This window comes from Herpailurus yagouaroundi, unplaced genomic scaffold (assembly GCF_014898765.1).
Source record: "Herpailurus yagouaroundi ecotype Mexico unplaced genomic scaffold, PumYag 29, whole genome shotgun sequence".
Lineage (NCBI taxonomy): Eukaryota > Metazoa > Chordata > Mammalia > Carnivora > Felidae > Herpailurus > Herpailurus yagouaroundi.
The window spans coordinates 75131254-75149777 of NW_024412377.1; the positions used below are offsets into that span (position 1 = coordinate 75131254).

At 35.7% G+C, this 18524-nt stretch overlaps 1 long non-coding RNA gene across 2 annotated transcripts in view; it reads right to left on the reverse strand.

The window, feature by feature from the left end:
- LOC121012224 (uncharacterized) overlaps positions 1 to 12104 on the reverse strand; it is a 51320-nt gene extending 39216 nt beyond the window's left edge. The window contains exons 1-3 of one of the 2 annotated variants that reach the window (XR_005782023.1): positions 11688 to 12104; positions 9002 to 9063; positions 1866 to 2884 (exon numbers count right to left, since the gene is read on the reverse strand). This is a non-coding gene — a long non-coding RNA (uncharacterized LOC121012224). Of the gene's footprint in view, positions 1 to 1865; positions 2885 to 9001; positions 9064 to 11687 lie in introns of those variants that run through there. The other variant, XR_005782024.1, reaches the window with a different exon arrangement.
- Between the last annotated feature and the right edge of the window lie 6420 nt (positions 12105 to 18524).

The window sequence follows — 18524 nt, forward strand, 5'->3', positions numbered from 1 at the left end:
TTTATTTTAAAACCACCTTATTGAGGTATGATTGACATACAAAAATATATACATATTCAAAGGATACAACTTTATGAGTTTGGAGATAAGTATACACCTGTGAAACAATCACCGCATCAATGTCATGAACATTTTTATCACTTCCAAAAGTTTCCTCCTGCCCTATTTATCAATATTTTGTGATAAGAACATTTAACATAAGATCTACTCTCTTAAAAGATTTTTAAGTATACACAACAGCACTGTTAACTATGGGCTCTATGCCATATAGATCTTTACCACTTATTCATTGTGTATAATTGAAACTTTGTACCCTTTGATTAATACTCTCTTGTTTCTCCTCCTCCCCAGCCCCAGAAACCAACAATCTCCTCTCTACTTCCAAATATGACTACTTTAGATTCCTCATATAAGTAGTGCCATGTAGTATTTGTCCTTCTGTGCATGGCGTATTTCACTTAGTGTAATGTTCTCCACATTCACCTACACTGTCACACATGGCAGCATTTCCTGCCATCTTTTGTAAAGCTGAATAATATTCCGTTATGTTACATATACCACATTTTCTTTATCCACTCATCTAATGATGAACATTTAGGTAGTTTCCACCTCTTGGCTATTGTGAACAATGTTGCAATGAACATGGGAGTACAGATTCTTAGGTCTTTTTCAACCTTTAGATTTCGACTCCTTTAACATGCATATGCTCTCTCCTTGCAGTTTTATTTGTTGATGAAAGTAGATTCCTTGAACTACCCTATTTCCCATAGTGTGAATTTCACCAACAGCGTCTATGTGGGTTCCTTAACACTTTTCTCTGTCATATTTCTTGTTAAATTGGAAATCGGATCTAAAAGCTTAATAAAACTCAGATTTAATCCTTTTGGCAAGAATACTCCATAAACGCTATTGTTAAGTATTCTTTAATAGTAGACATATTCACATAGCATTTTGACCATCATAGAAATGTGGTTAAAAGCATAGGCTCTGGAGACTAAATACATGGAAACTAATCCTGGTTTTGCCTTGGTGTAGTGGTGAAAACATTGGCAAATGAATTAATCAGTATCTCACTTCCTTCACCTATGAAATGGGGCTAACAAATATACCTAACAAGATTTCTGACAGGACTACATAAATAAATTAACACAAAGCACCTCAAATAACACCTGGTACATAGTAAGTATTCAATATATTGTAGCTATTGTTACCAAGTAGCTGAAATTAATTATAAAGAGGAACATTCAGAAAACATTTGCAACAATTTTTATCCGTACAGCAGCCAAATTGATAAGTCTAGTAAAGGTGGATTTTCAACACCTAATATAAAAGCAGAAATGTGAGTGGACTAAAAGGTCCAAAGATATCAGTGAACTGGTAATGAAGGATGCAGCCTTTTGATGGTAGGTCAATGATTAAACACCCCACAGGTTACTAGTGATTGAAAGAAATTGCTGCTCTCCAGTTCTGTTAAATGTATTATGTCCTTCCATATATACCTTTCTTGGCTCAACCTCAGAAAATAACCACAAACACGATCAATTCACGTTTTATTCTTTCTTAAATATACTTTGGTAGCATCAAACCAAGCAAAACAATTCTCTTAGCAAGGCAGAAGAAATAGGTTCATCTCTCACTATCCAGAGTAATAGTTTGTGAATCGTTTCACTCTTTTAGAAATAGGGCATAAATGTTTTGCACATTCAATCAGTAGTTTATAGAATTTTTAAGGGAGCAAAATCACTTAATATACATTTTTTAAATCACAATCTTGAGAATGGCTATTAACTAAGGATTTAGCAAACATTAAATTATAAAATCCATAAGATTGGAAAATAGTGAAGATTTGAAGTCAGATGAGCAATGGAAAATTTAGGCTGGGTATTTAAGGAAACTGCCTATTAGCAAGAACTATTAGATAATGGAATGGTACTTTTCTTAAGCTCCATAAATTTCAAAAGTAAATTGGAAAACATATTGGAAGAAAATGTTCCACCCCACCAGGGGAATAAATGAAATGGGCTTTTCATCTCCTGTTTCTATAAGCTGGTCTGCAAATTAGATGTATAAAATTTACCTACCCAAACTATGAACACGATAAGTTCAATATTAGGTTTAGTCCAAGTTTCACCGGGAAAAGTTCCATTTCCAGATCCTCAGCCAAAAGCTGAATAATACCAATATGGAAATTTGGAGCAAAATCAATTGTTAAAGTCAGATTATGAGATTTTAACTGCCATTCTAAAACTACTTATACAGCCTTTCTATGTTATTTCCACTTGCCAAATCAACACCCAAGAGTCATTTTGACATTTAAAAAAAAAAACCCCAATTACACATCCAACTGCTGATTTACAAAGCAAAAGGCAACCTGTGATTTTGGCTTTAAAACCCAGTTTGCCTTAGGGATAGATGGATGAAAGAAATTCTAGCCTACTGTTTAAGGGCTAATATTCCCACATTTTCATATCCCATTTAGGGCAGGCAGATTTTAGCACTTCAGCTTAGGCAGTATCACTTTATAGAAGGTGCTTGAGTGGAGTAGGCAGCACGCGGGAATGGGATAATAAATGGCGGAGAAGCAGAGGCTGCTGCAGGTAGACTCCTATGCCAAGCGCCAAAGGAAAATGGCTGTGAAAGCGAACACATTTTTTTCTGTGAGCGAGGGATGAGAATTTAATAGTAAAACAGTAAATTGAGTTTCTGTCCTTTTGCCTCTTACTAGAATTTCTTTGTTGTCCTTTGCATGGGGAAGGTTAACAGCTCAACCTAATTCTTCACTCCGAGGAACTTTACGGGCTGTCATTTGGTTGAGGTCTAATGGGCCTCCTGGGATTTGATAGCTGAATGCACGCTCACCGGAGCAAGCTGCTCCACAGAGGGCCTGGAAAAGAATGTTTGAGTTGGAGAGAAGGTGCTGCTGCTCCAACTGCTTTTCCACCTGCAAAAACAGAACCTTTGGGGACGGTAGCACTGCAGTTAACAGGGGATCTCAGGAATGAGAAAGGTGTTAAAGTAGCCAGTTCTTCTGTTTTGCCAAGGATTTTCCGGTCTTGCTGTTTTTGGCAAAATTTTGAAATATCCCACTTCTCTCACCCTGAGCTTTTCCCTTCCCATTTCTCAGGGATGGTTTTGAGGATTGGGATGACTAGTCCAAACAGAAAGACAGAATTTTAAGAGGATGTGGGAGTCACACTCCTGGGCTCCCCCACATGCCTCTAAGCAGCACTCAGTTGCAGTGCAGAACTGGGGACTCTTGCAGGGGAGGGAGAGAATGGCCAACAGCAATAAAAAGATCAAGTTGCCCACCATCTCAACCTCCATATTGGAGAGGAACACCCTAAAACCTCTTGCTGATGAAATCAGATGGAAAATTTCAAAGCTATCAGTGAAAATGTCACAGAGTCACTCCAGAGGATTCTGAAAGTCAAGTTCATATGTAACCATGTTGAACTGGGTAAAATGCTCCCGATGAGAGCACATTCCCAACCATTCCTTTTCTAAAATTTCAAATGGAAATCTGAATCTTCTACACCAGCCCGTTATGATATAGTGACAGTCTTTTGTCCCACACCTAATGTTTCCAAATGTTACTTTTGAGTGCATAACACACAGAATTTAATTTTTTTCTTGGGTGTTTAAAAGTTGTAGTATATTAAAAAATATATGGTATCAAATATGCCATTTTAACCATTGGTAAAGGCCCAAATCCTTGGCATTAGTTACATTCACAATGTGTTGCAACCATCACTACTATTTACAAACTATTTTCATCCCACCGAACAGAAATTCAGTAAAATAAAATGTTTTTAGAGAATAGTTTTTGCTATCATGGCTACCATAAGTAATGGTCAATGCAGTCTCAGAGTAATATGATTAGTAGTCATGTATGTATTTTCTAAAAGGAAATGAATTAGCTTAAAATAATTATTTTAAGTGTAAAACCACTGCCAAGTCATCGCAATACATACAGTAGTTGTGATTAATGTCATCTAACTGATCAGACATTTTTGTATAATATAAAATTTCAATGATTAATTAGGATTGATGGCCTAAAAAAATCATACTAATCATTGAAAACATAGCTCAGACAATAAAAACAAAAGCAAAAAGTTATGTCAAAGGCTATAAAAATGTAGAACTACAAAGATGAATTTATAAGGTCAGAAGAATCAAGGCATGATTAAAATCTAGAACTAGAGGGGCACCTGGGTGGCTAAGTTGGTTAAGTATCTGACTTCAGCTCAGGTCATGATCTTGCCGATTGTGGGTTTGAGCCCCACACTGGGCTCTGTGCTGAAAGCTTAGAGCCTAGAGCCTGCTTTGGATTCTGTCTCTCTCTCTCTCTCTCTCTCTCTCTCTCTCTCTGTGTGTGTGTCCCTCCCCAGATTGTGCTCTCTCTCTCTTTCTCAAAAGCAAATAAATAAACATTAAATAATTTTTAAAAATAATAAAATAAAATCTAGAACTATAAAATATTATTTTAGAAAAACATTTCCAGATGAATAGATTTCAAAAAAAAAAAAAAATTTGAGATGTGCTTTTGAAGCAGCTTTGGGGAAAGATCCAGGATATCAATTTTGGAGGTTCATATGTAATGTTATCTCAGTCACTGATCAAAATTGCCCTGTCTTTCAAAAGGCAAAAGTAAAATATGAAATATAGATTTACCAGTTTTAGGCACAGCTTCTCATTTCAGTCAATTCTTGTTCATTGATTAGTAAATCCAATCAATGGCAATGACAATTTGAGAAGTAAATCCCTCCATCAAATCTTAAATCTTGCACATTGCCACTGTGAAGTTCACCCTTTCCTTTATCATCACGAATTTCAATGCTATGTAAGGTAAGTGCATCATTTATTTTAATCCTGTTGAAATGAATGGATGGACTTAAATAACAATGCAAGCCTTTTTCCATGAAGTGCTGTAATTCTCTTTGAAGTGATAGCACTTTTAGGATTAAGATATATACATTTTGGTTCTTTGACTAGTTGTCCTTTCTTTTTGTACTATATTAACAAGAATTTAAAGCAAGACTAAGTCACTTCTGTCTTCTAATTCAAGTCTTAGAGTCTTAAACAAAATTCTACTAGTGTAGCCAACAAAGATGAATAACTATTTTGAAGGGAATCAAACTATAATTTAGTAACTACAGACTATGGTTTTCTACTTAATCACTTGTGTTAGAGTGGCTATCGATAGAATCAGTCTTGAAAATAATTTCATTTATTATCACATTGCCACTATTAAAATTAAAGAAGTTTGAGATACTATTGCAGAGGAAATGAATAACTATTTAATTCTTAATTCATGTTAACTTTATGCTTACTGCATCCTGCAATGAATTCATCCAATACTTCAAAAAAATTTATGAGATGTTCAAAATAGATATTATCAAAAAGATATGCATAATAGGAAATAAGCCAGTTATTTATTTAGAACATGTGGTAAGTAACAATGTAATATAGCTTTCTGAAAAGATGGTTGCTCTTCTAGAAATAGTTATACACAAAAATAATTATATATGATATTTAGAATGTTTACTTATTTTAGATAAAATTAAAATGCTAACAGTTTCCATTATAGAAACTGTTCAAAAGAAAATGTCAAAAGAAGGAAATCTTTCTGTATAGTACTACTTAAGTATAATCACTCTTAAAATTTCAGAATATTTCTTCCCATATTTTCCTTTTATAATGTTATTCCTTTTCCTAATTCAAAAATAATATAAACCAAGATATGAAAACTTGGACAAATCAACTGACACAAAGTAAAATAATAATAATGTAATGTTTTTAAAACCCATATATTTCAACAATCTAAAGATAATCATTGTAAATAAATTGGTATATGTTCTTTGGGTCCATCTTTTGTGTTTAATTTTATGTTTTTTCCAAACACTTTTTAACAGTAATAGTTTGTTTTCTCCTAATTAAAAAAATAACAAAATGCTTAATGCAGAACAATTGGCAGAGGGAGTGAAAAAGTGATGTAATAAATTATCTATAACCTTAACCAAAAGAAATTTACAGGTAATTTTATTCATGTACTATGAATATGCTTTGAGTCTTAAATACTTCCATTATCCATAAACAGATACGAGCCTTTTTTATTATGACTTATAAGACCTCAAAGCATATTAGGGGTTCACTTAAGGAAGAATATCAAAAATATTCTCTGACGCTGTCAGGGCAAGTTATGATAAATGGTAATTCTCATTCTTAGCTACCAAGGCCCTCCCATGTCCTAGTGCCCTCTCTGACAAACCATCTCTTACCCTTCCATCCTCTTCTACTCATCTCTTAGCAAGTCAGCTCCCTTCTTTCCTTCATTTCTACCTTGCAGATTCCACTCAAGCTACTCTACATTCTTGCAATACTGCCTTTTGTTGCCATTGTTGTTGTTTTGTTGTTGCTGTGTATGTTAAAGTAATCCAATGTCTAGTATTTGTAGAGACTTGAGTCAAAGCTTTCCCTAAGTAGTATGTCCTTTGCTATAGCTCTGAGATTATATTCCCTAACAAATATCCCAGGTAGGGTCTCAGGGAAACAAGAAAGTGACTTAGTCATTAGAATAGGCCAGGCAATGACAGCAAACAGGAGAAAGGTACCAGATTCCCGGAACCTGACTAAAAGATCAGAAAAGGATCCAAACATCGCTGACCTTTGCAGACAGACTGACTTACTGCTTTCAAGCTTTGGCTGGAAACAGGACTGATTTCTAAGCCGGAAACAGGACTGATTTCTAACCAGGCTTGATGTTTATCTGAAAGATGCCTAAATATCCCCAGCAATAAAAATGGAATATGCTGCAATATGAAATCATGCAAGACATTACTCTGACTTAAGCAGTGGAATAATGTGATATTTAGGGATGGATCCAGATTTTTGTGAGGCCTGAAGTTTGTATAATTTGTGGGGCTCTCTAAGAAGAAGAATATAAAATTACAACAGCAAAATCAGGTTTGAAATAATGCTTTAGAATAAGAAAAGAATGCCAACAAAATATGGACAGTCATGCATGTTTATATTTTTAGATCTCTTTAGAAAATTAACAGATGTGATTACATATACATGCTTCCTCATAGCATCCTGCCTCCATTCTCCACGAGAACATTCCTCAACTTCCAGCACTCACAGGGGCCTGTTCAGGTGAGAGGCACTGAAGCTGAAACTTTGTTAGCTTCATGGCAAATCCGCTTCTGATTTTAATTGTAAAACTTCAGGCAATAGGAGCCAGATGGTGAGATCACTTTAGCAGGCAAGCAGTCCTTCCTAATTTCCTTGAAAGGGCACCAAACAGAATTCTCACTGAGTGCTATAAAGGTATAAACAAAGTACAATACTATGGAAGTGCAATGGTTCAGAAGAGGAGGGAGCCTAAAAGAAGTCTAAGGGACAGGTGTGAGGGGTTTGAGAGGGTTCCCAGAGCTGAGCCCTGAACAGTGCCTTGGATTTGACAGAGAGGCAGAGAGCATTCAAGATGGGAACAAAAACAAGTATAAGAGAACAAGGCAGCACAAGGACAAAACGAGAATTTCAGGTGAAGTTTGACTTATGATATATTGGGATTTGGAGTGAGAAAAATGAGTGTAACCACAGACTGCCTTAGAATTTCGGACGATCTGGAGCACTGGGTTGAGGAACGCACGGTGGATTCGGATGGCAATGAGAACCACACAGAATAAAAAACAAGGTTGGTTTTATTTGTTGTAAAGAAACCAAGAAATCTTCAGTGAAATGCTTAGGTCGCCAAGCTAATTATTAACTGAAAAATCAGAAAACTGCAAGAAGAGTTTTATTATTATAACACCTGAGATCACAATAAAGAACAGTTTATATGTGTGGGGGTGGAGATGGGGGTATAGGCTAAAGAAGAGAAAACTCAACAGGTTTCTCCCCATCGAGAGAAGTCCTCTAGTCACAGTGCATGTAAGCTGAAGACACTTGCCAATGCTGAATCAAATGTGTTAATAGGAAAGGTCTATTCGGAGTAATTAAGAAGGCAAGTCCTACTGCTACCCTTTCTGCTTTGGAATCTTTCTCCATCACTTAGTACAATTTTAGGCATACTGCTCAGTTGTGTGCCTCAGTTTTGGCACCAATTAAATGGGATTGGTAATACCTGCCCCTGCTGCTGTGTTGAACACCCACAATCGATAGGTTATGAAAGCACTCGGCAGTGCCTGGCTTGGGTCATGTGGGCCATACTGTTAGCTGTAGTTCTCGGTATTCCTATGTCTGGTTCTAGTGTCACTTAGAATACTGAGACAGGGGCGCCTGGGTGGTGCAGTCAGTTAAGCGTCCGACTTCAACTAGGTCACGATCTCACGGTCCGTGAGTTCGAGCCCCGCGTCGGGCTCTGGGCTGATGGCTCAGAGCCTGGAGCCTGTTTCCGATTCTGTGTCTCCCTCTCTCTCTGCCCCTCGCCCGTTCATGCTCTGTCTCTCTCTGTCCCAAAAATAAATAAACGTTGAAAAAAAAATTAAAAAAAAAAAAAAAAGAATACTGAGACAATCCCTTTTTCAATCAGCTGCACTTCCTAAAGTTCCTAGGGAACTTTCATCGTATCTCAACCACAGCCCCCGGCACACAGTACTGAAATTTCCTGCTTATAGGTCTAGAGTCTCCACAGTTAATTTCCTTGGAGGCAGGGACCATGCTGTTCAATTCTAGCAGGCAGCACAGCAGTTAACACAATAAAGGCCCACTGAACACATAATCAAGAGTAAGAGTGGTGGTTAGCTCTGCGGAGATGAGCATTGACTGTAAAGGGGCAGGAAGAAAGCATCTGACACGACAGAAATCCGTATCTTGACCTGAATGATGGTTACACGAGTATATAATATGTGTAAACATTTGTTAAGCTAAACTCTTAAAATTCTTGTACTTTCTTTGTTTCAATGGGAATATTTTATTCCTCAATTTTTAAAAGTGAAAAAATGCAAAAATACAGCATGTAAAACTCATCTATGTTATTAGAAGTCAGGATACTACTTACCATCATGATGAGCTTGTGACTAGAAGAGAACAAGAGTAGGCCTTAGCGAAGTTGGAAATTTTCTTCACTTGACAAGTGAAAAGAGTGAGAATAAGTGAATAAGAAATACACACACAAACACAAGACCTCCCTATTTTGATGAAAAGAAGTCAGTTTCTTCAACCCATGCTCCCTAGTCTCACATCAGAACCAGCTAAAATGAGATTGCAAATCTCACTTTCTCTCTCTAATATATGACCCATCTGTGTAGATGAGTGTGTATAAAGACACTTTGGTATTATGTATACATGGTAGGAGCACATTTATTAGTAATTTTAGCACATGGCGAATTGTAAATCTTCTCCGAATTCAACTCTTTCAGATACTACTTTTAACACATGGGTTTTAAGAATAATTAGCTAGAAATACTTTTGCTATAAAGTGTTTTTTCAATTATTTTCTTTTACAGATCGTCTTAGAGTCACAAAAATCTTTACTTATTCTTCTTGCCTCAGATGAACTATTGTTTAAAACAAGACTTAAATAGAAATGTAATTCAGTCGCTTCTACTAAAGATGTTCTTAAAACATTCCTAGGGCTTAAAAAAAGTAGTTTCACACATTTTTGCCCAATTTCCCTGTAGAGCATTTATGCAATGATTTGGACTCTATTTGGTGCACCTATGCTAACAGCAGGAATTCTTAATATAGGTATACGTTTAGCAGCCACATTGTGAACAGCATGAATAGAGGAATAAACATGACCTCAAATCAAAAGATCAGCACAATACCCCTAGCACCAAAAGGCAGGGAGGAAGCCTTTGGCTCTGGTTTCCATGAACAGAATTCGGCAAGATTTCAGTTAATTAATTGCAGCCAAGTCTGTGCTAAGAGCAAACCCATGGGATAAAAAGGTACCAGACTACAAGGAGAAGCAAAAACTTAGGACTCAATCCACCCTACACTACTCCATATCATTTGAATGAACAGCCTAAGCTCAGTGCTTTTAAATAAAATAATATTTCTCACAAAACTTTTTATATTATTAAAGACTTCAAAGTGCCAAAAATATATTTTAACTAAAAACCTTATTATTTTCTTCTAATTCTCTTTTCCATGTATGATTTATTTTCCAAACACAGATTTCAACAACTTAGAAAGTACTATGTTTGGAGGAAGATTCAAAGGTAGCTTTTCTCTTTCCTAAAAGGGAAAATCTAGAAATACATCAGTCACTGGTGTCAATCCATGACAGTTCAAATCGCCAAAGGTATTTGATAAACTTTAATCACTGTCACAACTGTAAAGGTTACTGAGCAGCTCCAACACAAATCAATTACAATTGCATTACACAAATGTGAAAATGTGTGTGTTTGTGTGTGTGTGTGTGTGTGTGTGTGTGTGTGTGTGTTTGTGCGTGTGCCCTTGACAGTTAAATCTTCGGGTATATCAGTATTAAGTTCACCTACGCATAAAAATAACAACAGTAAAAACAATAACACCAACAAAAAAGGACAAACAAAATTAACATGTATTCTCATTCAGTAATAGATTTAGGCAGCCCAGAGCTGTTTTGCAGCTTCCAGCTACTCTGCCATCTTTAGTGTGCTGCCTCACTTCACAATATGGCTGCTTCTGCTCTGGTCATCATGTCCACATCCCAGGAATAAAAAAGAGACGAAGAATGGAAACCTCACTCCATTTGAGGATATTACCTGAAAATTGCAAACAACACTTAATTCTCAGTGTTCAAAATTTATTCATAAGGCCACAACTATTTCAAGGGGAAATTCAGTTTTTGAGTGGGCAGCAAGGTAGTCAGCTAAAATTGGGGTTCTTATTAATAAGAAGAGCAGAAGAAGTGACATCTGGAATGGACAGAATTTTTTCTCACTTTAAAAACATTAAAAACAGATTACTGGCCTCCTAGGGGAAAAAAAAACCTACTAGATGATTCAGTCTAATTAAAATGAAAACAGGTCTATTATTCACCATAATGTAAACAAAAGCTAACTAAACTTTCAATTTTAAACTGAATATTTCACTGACATTCATAAATATAAGTAAAAAAATTTCTATATATCAGAGAACATCCAAAACTTAAAAAAAACTGTATAATTATATTTTATTGACTGGGAGAAGGAGAGGGGGCTGATTAATTTCTTTTAAAAGAGAAAAAATAACTTAGAAATAATTTCATCCCACTCCTAAATCAGAATTAACGCTCTCAGTTGGGAGTTACACTGTCATATTTGAGAACCACTGATTTGAACATACTATTTCTGGAAATGATTTCTTTTAGTAATTACTAACAGTTTATGAAAAGATCTGCAATTCTATTTTTCCAAGTGTTCAAGTAATCTTAACTCATCAAAATGCTAAAATCTTTTATATCAAAGTTGTCTAAGACTTATTCATATAAATGCCCTGCCTGTTCCCTGACAGCTGGAACCTCTTAGTGCAGACCTGTAGCCTCAGCCCCACCCCAAGTGCTGGGACTCATCTGGTCTCTGAGCAGGAATCCATAGCTCATGGTCCATCTTGCAGGTCCACTCTAACCTAGCAACCAGGTTTTCGGAGCAGAGCCTCTGCACTCTGCCTCATGCCAGGCTTTCCTTGTACCAGACTCTTAAAAACCCATTCCACAGCACACTGGACAGTCCCTGTCAAAGACTGTGAATAAATCCACCATTAATAGGAATCCATACCTCATCATTTAGCTCTTCATGCTGTTTTTGAACACCTATTAATGGATTTAGTAAACCAACACTGAAGTCGACTGCAAGTCGGGCATGTTGCCAGGCATTGGCGATAAAAAAGATCAAAAGCACAGTCGCCTGCCCTTTGGTGGGAGGGACAGCTGAAATTGTGAAAATGATATTCCTTATACACAGTTAGATTTGGTCTCCTAGAATGTTCTTCCATTGTTCTTAAGTCTGAACTCTGTAGTCACATGGAATAGATTCCCATTCAGAGTTCCACAAATCCACCCTTCAATGTGGAATATTTCAAATAAGATTCCATTCCTGTTAGTCTCCCGAAACTTCACTGCAACTTGCACATCCTACAAATAACCTTCCTTCAAAATCATACACACACTCGTTTCTTTCTCTTCTCCAAGCTCTTAAAACTGTGTTACTGTAATTCTTAAGTCAAATGAGTTTGTTTCTTCACTTTCTGTGAGATAAATCCCAGTTTGAAAATATCCTTCTTAGAATATAGCATTTAGAGGGGTGCCTGGGTGGCTCAGTCAGTTAAGCGTCTGTATTCAACCCAGGTCATGATCTCACAGTTCTTGAGTTTGAGCCCTCGTGGGGCTTTGTGCTGACAGCTCAGAGCCTAGATCCTGCTTCAGATTCTGTGTCTCCCTGACTCTCTGCCCCTCCCCTGGCCGCACTCTCCCCCCCCACCCCGCTTCAAAAATAAATAAACATTTAAAAAATTTAAAAAACAAGAGTATAGCATTTAGAAATGAATACAAGAAAATGCCCCAGTATGTCTTAACTCTACTTAACAGAACTTAGTTATTTCATTTAGAATACCATGTCACAATTCTTGCCCCCCCCCTAAAAAAAAAAGCTGAAAATGAGTTTAAGGAACTTCTCAGATCACTTCTGAATTTTTTTTTCAACGTTTTTTTATTTATTTTTGGGACAGAGAGAGACAGAGCATGAACGGGGGAGGGGCAGATCACTTTTGAACTGAACTAATAGGTGATCGTAAGTTCTGGAAGCTCTGGTTTTCTTACTGTTGGTGCATCCCTTTAGTTGGTGCCATTTGTGAGGCAGTCTGGCATAATAGTTACAGTTGCGTCAGAACTGGGTCCACGTACCATTCCCCACTTGCTCACTACATGAACTTGGGAAAATTACTTTAAGATACTGAGCCTCAGTTATTGTAAAACCATGAAAATAAGGGTCCTTACTCCTTAAGGTTTTTGAAGGTGATATCTGCCAATATGTATAAAGCACACTGTTACAGAGTAAGAACTTGACATATGTGAAAGACCAGAATTAAGAGTTATTTTTTTTTTAGTTATGAATGATTCACATATAACTTAGGAATCATTAATCAAACACAGACTTTAAGTAACCTAGGACAGTCATGTCATTCAATTCAAGAACACTTCACTAATCACTCCATATATGTTATGTTTTATTTATTTATTTATTTATTTATTTATTTTTGTCAACGTTTATTTATTTTTGGGACAGAGAGAGACAGAGCATGAACGGGGGAGGAGCAGAGAGAGAAGGAGACACAGAATTGGAAACAGGCTCCAGGCTCTGAGCCATCAGCCCAGAGCCTGACGCGGGGCTCGAACTCACAGACCGCGAGATCGTGACCTGGCTGAAGTCGGACGCTTAACCGACTGCGCCACCCAGGCGCCCCTATGTTATGTTTTATATCAGGTGCTGGTGATCTAAAAATGAATTAAGCTATCTTAAACCTCAAGAAGCCCAATGTTGAATGAAAAACCAGAGATGTATAGAAACAGTTATTCCACAATTGCACAGATAGAGCTTGCTAGGACAACACTCCTGCCATCTCACTGCATCTCATTCCATTCTAGAATATAATGCTTTCCCAGCATGCAATGAAAATTCAATAAATGTTGGTTGATGTTCCGTACTCAAGATTTCAGAAAAGTAATAATGCTGGCCTTGTTCACACAATACTTTGGTCTGGGGCTTTATAAATTAAGTCCTTTCATCTTGGAGTAGATTTACATACACTGCCATTTCCTAATTCATGGGACTTAAGGGATGGTGAAAAGGCACCACTACCATCTCCAAGAAGAAACTTCTGGAAAGTTGATGACATGAGGTTCAATACATATTTACAAAATATTATACAAACTTTTAAAAGTGTCTATGGTAAAAAAATGATTTGGAAGACATACCCCAAAACATTAAAAATATCTATGTAATAGTGAGATCATGAGAGATTTTACTGATATCCTTATACTTCTAAATTTTTAAATACTTCTCAATGAGTGTGCATATTAAAAGAAATACATGAAAAACTCAAGTAGGAGAGAGGAAACAGGTCAGTGATGGGAGTGCAGGAATACAGATGATGGGAGATTAAGAAGCAGAATGGGGATCCTAGGTATATAAAGGTTGTAAGGTAAAGAATAAAGGCAACAGCAGAAAGGATTAGAATGACAATAAAAACATAGATTTACTCCTCTGATAGTATTAGTTCTTTTTACATTTTGGGCAGGCCATATCTCCAGTTTTCTTACTGAGTAGGTCCATTGGCCATTGGAATGACTGAAACATAATGATTTTGCCTATCTGCCCAAAACTTAGGTAAAAATATGAAATTGAATCTTGTTGCAACTTAAAAAAAAATGTGTGAATTGTTCTTAAACACACTAGTCTTAGTAAATGTGTCACAGCAGGATAAAAACAAAATCAATGAACTGTAAATGCACAGCCTTGACTTATTAACAAAGTAATGCATTTTCTAAATGTAAGACTTTTGCTTTTAAATATAAGGTTCAAGACAGGGGTGCCTGGTTGGCTCATTTGTTTAAGCAACTGATTCTTTTTTGGCTAAGGTAATGATCTCACTCTTCCTGAGTTTCAGCCCCACATTGACTTCTTTCTCTCTCTCCCCTGCTTGTGGGCTCTCTCTCTCAAAATAAATAATAAGTAAACTTTAAAAAATCAGGATAAATATTTGTGAAATTAATGAACCAAAATAATCTCTTTATATTTCTGTTGTTGCCTTAAATATTTCTCTCAAACAATTCACTGGTTAGGTAGGTAGGTAGGTAGGTAGGTAGGTAGACAGGTAGATAGATATTGGCAAAACTGTAACACTTTAATTAAAAATATTATTTGATTTCCCCTGATGGATGCAATATCTCTTCCTCTGAATTCCCTAAATATGAAATCAATATCTTAATCATGTAACTTCCACATTCTCTTTTGTAGTATAGATATTTACTTAGACATTTTATTATACTTCCTCAACTATTAGTTCTGTAAGTTTATTGTTTGTGTCCTATTCATTTTATATCCCTTAAGAGCAATCTTAAATTATTTTTAAGACTGGCATTGTATAAATATAATAAATAAAAGTGTTCCCCAAAGTTCTGAGAATATTTTGTGGACTGAATCAACATTTATTACTTTAATAAATAAAAGTATTTTTGCATTTTTAAAAATGATTGTGGACACCGCCCAACTGGATTTCAAAACTACTTCTCATATGAGTGACTGTCAATCTATTATCTGTTCTCAAGCTTTGCTTATGAATTCTATGCTGAGTTTTCCCACGCAATTGGTTTCTGTCATCATCCCTCTGTACATTCAGAATGGAGTGGGGAACCTTCCTGGACAGAGTCTCCCCATTTTGAACATTCACCACCACGCTGGTAAATTCTACAGTGAAGACTATCTCTTCTTAGATTTTGTTGAGTTTTAGTTTTCTTTTTAATAATGATAGAGTCAATCCATCAAAATAATGTTATACCAAATCTGATCTCATCTATATTTTTTCTTCCTAAAGTGGAAAACTCTCAAGTTGCTTAGTGAAGTGCTAAATGCTTTATATTGACAGACTACCGCTGTTCAGCAATCTGTATTTACAGCCTGCCAAAACGAAAGCCATAGTTGGATCTTCTTTGTTGTTCACAGTATTTTAAATTACAAATGATGTTGATTTTAATCATCTTTGCTCTATTCACTCACAAAGCTCGATGCTGCACAAATCAGCTCTCAGATTCAGTATAAAATACTTTTTATTGGGTTTAGCACTTGCATAGCACTTTACACCTTCAAAATACTTTGTAAACATTAACTAGTCAATCCTCACCAAGAAAGAAAAAAGAAAAATACCTTGATGTACTAAGAGGTGTATGTAAAACAGGTCTTAAAAAAAGAGATGTCCTATAGATTAAATTTGAAGGCAAGATATTTAGTTAGCTGTTTATTTTCAGCCAATAGAGTATATTTCAGGAAGTAATTGTCAGTTCTTCACTTTCCATTGTGAAAGAATGCGTAATTTGTGAACAGAATGTGAATAGAGCACATAATTTCAATTTTAGTGATATATGAATTACATAAGTATTAATATTATTAATGACCATTAGAATTTTCCACCACATGAGGAAGTCTTAACATACTGAATGGTGCTTTGCACACTATATAAAGCAAATGTTTTGTGCTAAGTTGATAAGACTCAACTAGTCTCGGAATACTGACATGTATAAGTTACTGCTTTTCCTGCCTGTCCTATAAGTTGCAGCAGCTTCACTTGGTACAGATGCGGGTAAGATTAACTTGGTCCAAATATAAATGAGTCCCCAAGTTCACATTAAATATATGAAATTATATAGCACAGCAGGAGCCAAACTAACATATTATTTAAAGAGTACACTATAAATTTTATTCCTGGTTTTCTAAGTAAAATATGGCTTCTGCCTTCATTGGCTCTACTTTTCTCCCATTATTCTCTTAAGATTCTCTCATTTTAACCTGTGCTTTTAAAGGGAAACATTTGTATATTCCTTTTGGAAAAAGATACACTTACTGTAATCATGAAGAAAACTCAGTGAAGAGCCTAAGATATTATTAACGTTATATGTTGTATTGGATATTATTTTTTTATCCATGCCATAATTCAAAGGAAAACATTTGCCACCAATGTTTTTTTATAAATGCAGAAACTGAAAAAGGAAAGAAAAGGAACATATCAGAAAGAAACTACAAGGCCAGGAGTGATAGATAATTTGATATCCAATTAAGACATGGCCATAGCTCAGAAACTGAAACTTGTACTTGAAGAAATATATGTTACGGAAGGCCTGCACTATATTTTCAACAAGTAAATAATCAAATGCGACATGCTAGAGTTACAATTAAAAGCTGTATGCTTAAAAGTTTAGATTTCAACCAGGAAACGGAATGATTTATGAAATCATATTTCCAAATTCTTTGAGGGTTCTTCATCAAGGACACACAAGTTAGGAACTAAAACTTGAAATAAACTACTAAGTATTTCAATTTAAAAGCTGTAGATAAAACCAAAATGATCTCACCATCTTCAAGCTCCTTTCTTTTGCGTAAGAATCATAAGATATACTTCAGATAAATTGATGGAAATATTATGCACATCCATCAGAGTTTATTGACATATCTAGGACAGTCTTTAAAAATGCAAAACAAACCTCTTAACCATACAATAAGCAACAGAATTTTTACACTGGATTTTATATTGAATTAAAACTTTCAATATTATTAGCAACATTTTAATCTTGCTCAGATATCGCTGCAAAACACCGATTTCAAAGGTAGGGTCTTTGATCATTCACACATTCAGGAGACTGATGTTTCAACTATTAAAAAGTTGATCCAATAAACATTAATATTGAACTTCAAGAGAACAACATTGGATTTCTGGAAACTAATGTGTTTCTATGAATTCATTATATGACCTCTAAAGGCAAATATTTTAAAACCCCTTTAAACAATATTTCAATATTTCATGTCCACATCAATTCCTTTTCCCCAGAAGGTCATTCCTTATCAGATGTCAGCTCCTTACCATGTATTCAAGAAAGAGGTTAAATGGACCAGGTAATAAATCTGGAAATAAGAAGAAAATAAGTGACCACATGGGATGTGGTTCCTGTGTCCCTAAAAAGTAAACGGGTAAGATTTTCTTCCCCTGTTCTCAAGGGCCTGAAATTTGACAATTTGTGATTTCTGGATTGATATTTAATTAAGTAAATATTCTTGGAAAGAACAATACTTTAAACTGTAAAATCCTAAAGCCACCAGAAAACATTATTTTTACTTGACAAATTCTTCTAGAGTCAGCCCAGTAGTTATTTAGGCTACAGATAAAAAGCGACCACTAACAAAGGCTGTTTACTCAAAGCCTGGCCATGTTTCATATAACTGGAGGTAGTTATGGCAATTTCTATTTTATAGCTTCCACATCTACTTTGATGAGAGATTGACATTGACATAATAAAATGTGAAACAGCAGGAAAATATTATAAGCCAAAGAGGTAGCCTATTTTAACAACTCACTGTCAGGAAAATTTTCCTCATATCAAACCTAAATCTCTCCATCAAGAGCTAAGTACATTTAAGGACATTCTCAGTTGTTCTACAGTTTGGCTGATTTCCTCTTTTTCTTTTGGTTAGGACTTTATATTTTCACAGTGCTTTTCCACCACATTTACTAGTTTTTCCTCACAAATATGCCTGAAGTTTAATACTTTTTTCCACTCTTTTACAGATCCTGATAATGAAGCACAGAGAGATTCAGAGGCATGTTCAAGGTTACCCAGCAAATTAAAAACCCAGCAGGGGATGGGCTACAGAGCACCTGAGTTTCCAGACTGCTGCTTAACCAACTGATCCATGGAGACTCTCACTGCACAATGAGTTAAGAAAGAGGAAGAAACTTAAACTGGAAAATAAAATCATGAAAAAAATTGCAGCTTCTTTTTCCAAAGATAGATATAAATACCACATGATGTAATGCTTGCCATCAAGCTTTAAGGTAAATTTACAGACTGA